Raw genomic sequence first — 10,977 nt, 5'->3', positions numbered from 1 at the left:
ATTTCTGAGGTGCATTTCCTCAAATTAAGTTTCACATTATAATATATAATAATATACAATAATATCTTAAATATTTAGCTTGTAAAATGGATTAGAAAAGAAAAACAAGTAATTGTGCTTCATTACTCTGTAACTGCAAAAGAATATACAGAGTTTTATTTAATTCACAGTCTCTACATGTAACTTCAGCTAAATCAAACTAGTGGTAAAAAACATATTTTTAGTACATACATATCTCCCTGTCACCCCGAAGCTACCTATTTCAGCAATATCTAGGCCAGTTTAATAAACACAGAAAGACACAAATATCTCCAGGTGGCTAAGAGAAGAAATTTCTCCTAGAGACAGAAAGGAGTTCTTCGCTATATCAACTCCAAGTCATATGTATGTTAAAAGCATCATCAATTGTTGCAAAAGAGAATGAATCAAGATTAGCAACCTGTGCAGCTAATACAAAAACCAGTCCATCACCCTTAAACCCTTCCCAATCACGAACAATGCTCTAGGGAGTCAAGGAGCTGTTAGGTTTCCCAGTGTCCTGTTTCAAAAGATGACAATGTAAGCAGGAAAGGGATGCCTTGACATCTGAAAGTGGCTTTAAAAATAGCTTTATATCATAAGATGAACTCTTTAAAAATAGATTTATTTCAAAATAAGATCTCATATCTCTTAATGTGAAAGCAAAAAAATAAAGTTTATTTGCTAAACACAAGGCAGAAGACACATTTGCAAAATACAAAGTCACAAATGTGCAGAAATTAAAGTAAATGAGCATTTATCTATAATAGGTTTCCCATACTTGAGTAAAGGAATTTAGTAAGTTATCTAATGCTGATGGGTTTTTACCAAACCAGCCCATCACATTTTGCTGGGAAAGGCTTAAACTTCAGACCAAAGCACATTAACACATTATATCATATATTTAAATAAGAAGTGCATCAGCTATCATACTATATAGGCATTTGCACACATGTGTGTGTGTACTTACACACATGTCTTGTACAAATATTCTCCTACTTTTGATTGAGAGCAGATACAACAGTGAACCAACTACTTTACAACAACCTTCAGGGTGAGCTGTTCCTGGCTTTGAGGGACAAGGAGGCAACAAAGTGGTTTTCATCAGTTCTCCTCCATTTCCCTTCCTTTCCCTTCATTCTGGTCATATACAGACCCTGTATATTCAATATCAATATCAGTATCTTCAGAGAAATCCACCCTGCATCTCACTTCATCAAGAAGGTTGCCTCTTGCCAACTGCCTCCCTCTCAGGAGGTAGCTGATAGTTCCATTCCCAGAAGGAAGGAAAAAGACTTAGGATTAATTACTCTCTAGCTAAGTGAAGAAAACAGATTTTCCATTACACATTTATCATATCAGGACATTCCAAAAATTCTAATATCTTGCACTTTAAATGGAAAGCCAGGGACTTTGTTCTAAGAAGCCAGAATTTAATTTCAGATGCACCAGAGCAGAGACAGTAGGTGAGGCACTGTAAGAAGGAAGATGGAAGTAAAGAAAGGTATAACGGCATTATTTCTCAGCTGAGTTTAGGTGCAATATAGCAGGACAAAAATGAGAGTTTTACTCATGTTTTGTTTGAGTGGATCTCCTTACTCTTTGTAAAAGTCCCATCAGAATTGAGTCTTGTGTGTAATCTAAAGCCAGAGTACTATTTTCACTGAAAGTAGCAAGAATCCTCCTGCTGATCAGCATGGGCTTGGGCTGCCACCTCAGCAGCCCAGCTCTGCCTCACTGTTTCTGCCAGGGAAGCCTGGCAGGCAGAGGGTAACCAAGGAGGCAATAAACCAGCTCACTCCTAGCTCAGCAGCTCACAGATTGCCAACTAACACAGCACCAGGCAGGGCTGCAGCCCATCCCAGCATCCGTGCTCTGAGGAGATCACTCTGGCACAGAGGTGGCATGAGGAGATGGGCTAAGGAGCTTCCTCAGCTGCAACAGCTCCACTGCCATCAAAACCACCTCAGTGGTGGCTGAGAGGCCAGCAAGGTGCAGCCCCATGTGCTCCAGCAGTAATGGAGTGGCATGGGAGGAACGGGAGGCAGCAGTAAGTGAAGCAGACAAATGAGCATCATTAGGGAGTAGCACAAAAAAAGGAAGCCAGATGAAAGGGATGCGGGAAGCAGCCACATAAATCTTCACCCCCTTTGTGTATCACATTAATTTGCATGGTTGTTATTTTTGTGAGATTTTTTTTTTCCTGAGGAGTAATCTGTCAGTTTTCATTAGCCCCTGGACCGGGAAGCCTCAGTCAGCAATGATGACCTCCAACTCTCCTCCCCAAAAGATGCCGTTCCCACTCCAGGTTTCACACAGCATGTTTTGGATTGTTTGATAGTGCAGATTGGCTGCACTTGATGCAAAATAAGGGACTTGAGCCTCCATGTATCTGTGACTCCACTGACTTCACTGATTTATACCAGCTCAGCATCACCATTAAATTTTATTGCACTGAAAACTTATGGCAAAAATTTTACAGTGCCCATTAAAATCCTCTGTTTAAGACTTAAAGTGCAGCAATTAAAGGTCATTAAAAATATCCACAAAGATTATTAATACCTTTTGTTCTGTGCAATGTGAAAATATCTCTTGCTGTTCCCTCATATTTCATCTAATTTTAAAGACATTGATTTATTAGTTTACAGCTCAAGTAAATTGAGAAATTCTGATGCTCAGATTTCTTACATGTGACTTTGGAGTCTCATTTCTCAAATATATTGCACAGTTATTTTGACAGTTATGCCAGATTTAATTAGCAATCAGTTTCCCAACAGTTTGACTACTGCAGCATTATTTTGTTTGTGTTTTCCTCTTTTATGCTTAGTACAACATAGACTGAGCTACAACTTTGAACTTTGTTTTGGTAAGGCAGTGTGGCAGCTTGACTTTCTTTTCAATAAAAATCAATTAATAAACACCAGTCAGGAAATTAGTAGAAGAACAAAGTTCTTGTCAATATTAATCACTCCCTTCAATAAAACTTGCCTTGTTTCTCAATTCTTTTAATTTTTTGGTTTTTGTTTATAGACGTCTATAAACCCACTCACAAAATATTTCCAGATAATCATATAAACATAAAGGAAAAAAGGGCTTCAGTGACCTTACTATAATGTGATTTCAAAGAAATACTCCAAGCAATGAAATTGCAAATTTGTATGGGATTAATTGCTAATCTCTTTAGCAATATCTTTAAAATCTAAGTGATAAGGGTATTCCATTCTCTTTCTGCATTCCTACATTTCCAAAGCACAGGATTTTCAGAGAGAATGGTAGGTGCTAGCATGATAGATTTTTCTGAGTAGTCTTTATTAAATCTTGCTTTCTTGAAGCACTAAAGGTATCATTGTACCCCCACTTACAGGCCATTCAGCTCTGATTTTTGTGTAATTGATGCAAATGAAGCATGTAATAGTGTTTTGTCAAATGCATGAAAAACAGCTTTAAGACTTCCTAGTTAATGGAGAAATGAGAATGAAGAGAATTTGAGGAGTTAAAGAAGGTTAAGAACACATTAGATTATTTCATTCTTCCACTGATCAAAATGCCTTCCAATTCCTCTTCTGCCTCCAAGCCTGAACAGGTCCTGCACCTGGGAAAGAATAAACCCAGGTTACAGGTACTGGCTGGGGAACAGCCTGCTGGAAAGCAACTCTGCAGAGAGGGATCTGAAGGTTCTGTTGGACAACAAGCTGTCAATGCCACAGCAATGTGTCCTTGTAGCCAGGGTGGCCCATGGAATCCCAGGGTGCCTTGGAAGGAGCATTGGCAGGCACCAAGAGAGGCGATCCTGCCTCCTTACTCAGCCCTGGTGAGGCCAAGTTTTCAAGCCTGGGCTTCTCGGGACAAGAGAAATGCAGTCCCTGGAGTGGGTCCAGCAGAGAGCAGCAAAGATAATTGAGGGACTGGGGCATGTCTGTTAAGAGGAGAGGCTGAGGGAGCTGGGCCTGTTCAACCTCTAGAAGAGACAGCTGAGAGGTGGCCTCATGAAATGCCTATAAATATCTGAAGGAACACTGCCAAGAGAATGGAGCCAGGCTCTTCTCAGTAGTGCTGAGCAACAGAGCAAGAGGCAATGGGCAGAAACTGATGCATCGAACGTTCCACTTGACTATGAGGAAGGACTTCTTTACTGTGTGGGTGATCAAACACCAGAAAAGGATACCCAGAGAGGCTGTGGAGTCTCCCTCACTGGAGATATTCAAGAAGTGTCCAAACACAATCTCATGCAATGTGCTCTGGGATGACCCTGCTTGATCAGGGAGGTTGGACCAGATGATCCACTGTGGTCCCTTCCAACCTGAGCCATGCTATGTGATATGCTAACTTAACTTTCACAGATAAAATATCTTTACTTTCTAGAGCATGCAGCAAACAGACCAAGGGGATTAGCAGCAATAGGAATAGTATGTAGAATAAGTTATGTGTATTTGCTGATGGTCATGGGCAAAACATAAAGCACTTCTGGCTTATGAAGTCATCACTATATTAACTAAAATAGTATCTTCAAACAGGTATTTTATGTTCTATCCACTTTTTTTTTTCACTCAGTGCATTCACAAAAGAGCTGCTAACCCAAAAGGTTGAAACTCACAGCTAATAACATTTCAGAAGTTCAGTACAGGTTAGGTCATAAACACAGAAAAAATCTCAGAGTACAGAGAAGACTGTGCAAAGCCAAATAAACAGGGTCTGAGGTGACAAAAAAGTTAAAAGGCTCTCTGCCTGGAATATCTGGCTTCCTCACAAGCAAAAATAGCAAAACCAAACTCTCAAGCCCTGGAAATAGAAGACAGCCCTCCAGAGAATTTTATATGAAGAGCATATATTCTCTTCCATTTCATTTCATGGGAGACTTGCTTTACAGTGACAGTAATTCATCTTTCTCAAAGATGATGCAATTTCTCAAGGCAAATGAAACTTACTTTTTGACCAACCCATTTCTCCACTCCTCAGGAGGTCCTCAAGAAAACCAGTGGAGTTTTCTGTATAGCACAAGGGGATAAATCATCTGATAAATAGGTGCATAATAAAATTTTTTTCCTTCACTCAGCATGGAAGCTGAGGTTATAGAAACATGAAAGTTGTCTTAATGTGGCAGTTGTCAGATTAACATTCCAACCAAGAGTGCTCAGGGCATTTTCCAGCTGCTGCACACAAGAAAATGGGCAGAGTGATAGTTTGGGAGCTGAACTCTGGGATGCTGAGGAATGATCCAAGATGGCACATGCCGAAGGCTGTCAGATGTGGAGTGGTCTTAATTCATCTCATCTGAAAGCTGAATTGAGTGGCACAGTGTATAATAATTATCAAAATTAACATGGAATATCTTGATAGATTCTTTCTGGAGCACTTAAAGACCTCCATGCACCGTAAATACACTAAAAATGCTTACAGATAATCCACATTAATTTCTACAGAAGAGAGGCTGTGTAGGACTCTTTCTTCCTGGTGACTGATGACCTCTCCTTCCAAATATCTGGTTCATTTTGACCTTAATCAAGTAGGCAGGTAGCCAACTGCATGTACAACTACATGTAAAGTACATGGATGTACACTCTTATATTCCATCAAAGTTGCTGCATGTGTTTTTGGGGTTGTGAATGGATCAAGACCTAGAGTGCGGATTTAGATTAAAGGTTTAAAAATAAAGCTAAAGCCTAAGACTTCAAAATACAGTTTACATCTTTCTAGGGACTGAAAATGAGTGACTGTTTTCCTAAAAGTCTAATTTTAGCTATTTTTTGAAAAATACACTTACATATGGTCCAAGAGATGTCAAGAAATCCTCCTTGTCTATGTCTGATATACATTCAACCACTTCATGCACTAATACATACATATATATATACACACATTTCTATGCTGGGTTATGAATTGTAAAGGCATCAGATCACCTCTTTCTCAGCCAGAAAGTCGCATTTCTGGATACAGAAGCAGCAGTTTACTCTGTGAGATCTACTCATCCATAGAGTTTCTGTGTCCCTATGTGAGCAGAAAGGGGAAGCTGACAAAGCGTATCTCACCACTAGACTTCAAAACACCTGCCAAAAATAAAAAGTACAGCTATTTGGGTGTTTTAAAATACTCTATTCCAGTCCTACTGCTACAAACTTTGGGAATAAAAAAAAAAAAAAAAATGAAGGAAAGTACAAGATGCTGCATAAATGGTCTTGACTACTTTAGGATCTACTCCAGTCTCTTTTTCAGACTAGAGGACAACTTCACCATAGCATATAAGGAGGATAACTTTGCTTAGGTAATGTTATCAATGTTACAAGGAACAGGCTGTTTGAAAATGTGGGAGATCTTTTATTCTTGGACCTTTGCAACACAGTTCTTGGTCCAATATGGCTGTACCATGTTACCTCCAAATCAAGTGACATGCTGCAAATTTGGATTTCTTGTCCTTTAATTGGCAAATAACTTTAAATACCAGCAGTGCATATGCCTGGTTTTACATTGAGGGATGGATTAGGGAAATATATTGACTTGCTTTCCACTAGAGTGAAAATACTTTCTCTGAAATCTATAGATAACAATAAGCAAAGAGTCAGGCAATGCTGCTTTAACAAATCTACTCACTTCAAGTGCACTTATCTACAAATAACTTACCCTGACAAAGAGTACTGCCTACATAGATGGTGCTTCAGTTTTTGAAACTCAAAGGTAGACAAGCTACCCTCCTTGGGGACCATTTTGCAAAATTATATGCACTAGATGCAATCTGGTCCAACTCAGACAAAAAACAAAAGCATTTTCTAAATGACTACCTTTGAGTCCCAGGAATAAATTGCCTCTATTAGCAAGGATTAGGTGTTCTAAGATTACAGAGAAATCATTTGCCTATTTCTTCAATGCAGTGGAGCTTTGACTCCATCACAGGATGTGCTGGAAACATGAAAAGCCCATGAAAAATAGACCCATCCAGTGCAGCAGCTCTCAAACCAAAATATTAAAAGGCTGCACACCTTGTCCACACTATCATGGCCTTGGAGAGATATTGGGAAAATCTATACAGAGATGGCTAATCTTTCTCAGTATTTTATTTCAGTGCAAATCCAAATGCTTCTGCTGGCTGACAGTCGCTTCCAGAGGGACCAAGGCCACCAGTGCATCCCAGCAGCAGCTGGACAAAGTCTGTTCATGGGATGTCACAGGACTGCCTGTCCACTCTATTAAAAGCTGTGCTTCTTCAAAATTCCTCAGACACAATAAATGATCCCATCCTTCATCAGAATGAGTGCACTTCCAGGTGCCTGCAAGGAGGATTACCTAATCATGTCACACAGAGTGTGGCACCCAACTGATCATGGAGAAACTGTACAGCAGGGCAGTAGTCTTCCTTATCCTGCTCCCTCCTTTCCAAGTGGAGGGCAGAGACTCACAGATGGCTGCCATGAGATGCACATCTCCTGTCCTTTTTCCTTTCCAAGCCACCAGACCTGCAAGGCTCAGGAAGCATTGAGCCTTGAGGAGGGTGCTGGCCAACCCCCTCAGCTGCCTCAGGACTATGGCAGCATCAGCTTTCTGCCCTTCCCCAGGAGTTGGTGAAGACCTGCTCAGCAGCCACACCTGAAAAGGCAAGAGAGACAGTATTCCAGGGCCAGAAAATGCAATCACACAGGTAGAGAAAAGGTTGGGATAAGTGAGGGGCTTGGACACTGTCCAAGCATGCAGCACTCAAGGGCTGCCACTGTCTGCTGCTTGGCTCTGCCGAGCTCTTTGCAGAACTGGGGCCTGGTGAAAGGACTATCCCTGATGGTAGCACACCACAAACTCATGTTTTCTCACACTGCCCATACAACTTGGACCGCATTTCCTCTTCAGCTTTTCTTTTTATCCCAGTTCCAGATTGTCTTTTCTTCCTGGGGTCCTGTATGTGATGCTGCAATGAGGACAGTGTCCTCAAGAAATGGGATGTTTTCTTTCAAGATGATTTTAGCACTGAGAAGACTCTCTGGATTACACCCATTTTACCAGGAAGCAAAGTGTAAGAAGAATGGAAATAAACAGCAGCTCCTGAAAAGGGTTAAAGCCAGGATGGACAACTGCCAGGTCACTTGTCTGAGTTGCAGGAGAAAATGCCCGTCCTGGCAGGGGGCCAGCTGAGAAAGGCAGAGCTTGCTGCTGTTGAGGGTAACACCATTGCCAGTGTGTTACAAGTAAGCTGGAAAGGCTTCTGCTTAAAGCTGAAAACAACAGAATCCAGTCAGCAGTCTGTCATGGAGTCCTTGTATCTGCTGAGGGAACAGAGTATGACTCCCCACAGATCTTCCACTTCTTCTGCAGTGGAGGAAAACAAAAGTAGCTTACCCTGTCCCATGCCCTGAGGCTTTTAGATGACTGTATCTTCTGAGAGCCTGTGTTGTTTTAATTTACTAGCGATGGGTAGTCCATGATGACATGAATCGTTTGATTTCCATAGTGCAACATCATCTCTTGCCAGGGATACAATTTGATCATATCACATTTGATGTCACATGATGTTTGTTCTTATTCATTGCTCCACAGATCTTAAGCCATCTTTCTCCAGAAGTAAAGAGGATGTAAGGACACCTCACACTTGATTTCAATACCTTGTCCTCCCCCAACCACTCTGTGCTGTTGACCTCTGGCTCTAGACTGGATTCACAAGCACCCCCCATAAAAGAGTATGTCTGTTTCTTGGGTCCCAAGCATAACCATATAATGAAGACATACTAAGGCTCTGGTCAGTGTGCCCTGGGATTTTTGAAGGCAAATGTACAAATGTGTCCTACTGTTTGAGGGCATTTGAGTAAGACAAATCCATAGGAACAAATGCTGCACAGGTGTACTGTATAGATGGGTACTTACCGACTCCAAGGCATGAACTGGCCTGGAAACAGTGCAGGAAACAGCCAGAAGCCCTTCTCCCAAACCCCACTCCCTTACAGGCTTCCAAGTGAAGACATTGTGGCCTGGGTTAGGCAGGGTTTGCTGTGCTGGCCCTTGCAGGATCACAATGTGTGTGACACTGACCAGGCTGGGGCACAGCCAGAGGCAGAAGAGGCTTGTTGGGGACATGAGCCAAAACCACAGTCTGTTCTGTTTCACAAACTTGAAAAGTTTGAGGTCACTATACACAATTCTTGTATTTGTTCCATCACCTGCTCGAAAGTCTTGTGACAGCTGCTACGTACACCCTGTCCTAAAGCAAGAACAGAGGCATTCATTTTAACATGCTGCTCAGGTGACTGAAAAAACAGCATCTTACAAAATAGCTTATTCAGGAACAAATTATGTATGTGTCACTGCTCTCTGCAATAACTGTAGAAGTTTTATAGTGCATTTTTTAAAAACTTGACTTTGGGGTTTTTTTTAATATCATTTAACTAAAATTTTATGTTCATGATTTCCTCCAACAATACACAACACAGTTGGAGAAGAAATATGGGGGAAATCACATTGCTAGCAGGAAAAAAAATTCATAAATAAAATGTGCTGGAAGTAAAACAGATGGTTGGCACCTGGTGGTCTTTTATAACCCTGGGTGACACTTAGAACTGTTCCTACACTTGGAGAAGAAAAAAAGGAAGTGAAACTTGTATGTATCACTGCTACTCTTGTGCTGCTTTTAGGGTTCTTGACATTGTAGGGTGTGGGATTTCTAGCTGTGCCTGAACTGAAGGTCAGTCCTAGCTCCTCGGCTGTCCACATCCCCAACACTGCTCTTTTCCCAGAGCCTGGAGGATGTTGTGCATGTAGATCAGATACCAGCACCACACATGCTGGGTGGGCACAGTAGGGTACTCACCACCCCCCAGGCAGAGCCAGAGCACAACAGCAGCCTCTGCTGCTCTGTCTTGCAGTCAGTCACCTTCTCAGTGCTGAGAAGCAGGAAGCAGTGTGCTCACTCCTTGTCTCTGCTTCTCAAACACCGAGTGTGGATCCATGCAAGGCACTGCATTAAGTATTGCTGCCTGAGCAAGGGAACACTCCCTGCACAGAGGTTCCCTGGCTGGCATGTTTGTGACCCCTCCAAACAATTCTGGTGCAATGATGTCTCCAGTGGTCTCCATCTCTGTAACGCTTCCCAGCAATACAATCTCAGAAATAAGATGCCACAGCTGTCAGTCATCAACAATTCATCTTTCCCACAAAGCTATTGGATGTGACAGTAAACACTCATCTTCAGCTAAGCTCATTCTGAAAAATTACTTGAAGGCAAATTGTTGAAAAACAGACAGGCTGTTGCAAATGGGAACAGTGAGACCAGTGCCTGTGCTGATTTGCCTAAGGTATGGATACAAGGTCACACAGTAGGAGAAATGAGGAAAAAAATCAGCATATGGTGCATAATGGGATAATTTTAATTTAAAAAATTGCTAATTTTCACCTCTTATTCCCAAAGATTCATTTGGCTAATCTGGAACCTGACCTCCTCCCTCCATGGGCTGTTCTTAGGTTGCACTGGTACTTGATGGCACCACACAGAGGAAGATTACCTCATTGGTCACCTCCCAAGGAAATTCGGCACTGAGCAAAGCAAGGGAAGGATAGGAGGCAGCACTGCTTTTATACCAACTGCAATAACCTGCAAAGAAGTTGTGTCCACTCCAAAAACATTCTGCAGGAAGGGGTGAGAGAAGGGGTTCAGATTAAGGAGTGATTCAGTGAGGGGAGCTCTTATGCCAGAAGCATGGCTTTCCATGTCAGGATGATTGTTCTGAAGGATGAGGCACTACTCCCAAAAAGCATGACAACAGGGATATTGATACCACTGGTGCAGAAGTAGCTCTTCTCATGTGTTGTACACATAGCGAGTACAATTCCAGTGTATTTTACAATGGCTCTACTCTTTCAAAAGTCGATGAGAAACAGGAGCATTTGAAATTCACCACCTTTGCCACCAAGTGCTGTTTTTTCATCATACAAATTGTCACTAGATTGATTACACATCAGGTTTTGGAAGGTCATAAGCACCATCCCCTTTCA

Source organism: Melospiza georgiana, chromosome 4, assembly GCF_028018845.1.
Source record: "Melospiza georgiana isolate bMelGeo1 chromosome 4, bMelGeo1.pri, whole genome shotgun sequence".
Lineage (NCBI taxonomy): Eukaryota > Metazoa > Chordata > Aves > Passeriformes > Passerellidae > Melospiza > Melospiza georgiana.
The sequence above is the reverse complement of the archived record's forward strand: the minus strand, read 5'-3'. Positions refer to the sequence as shown.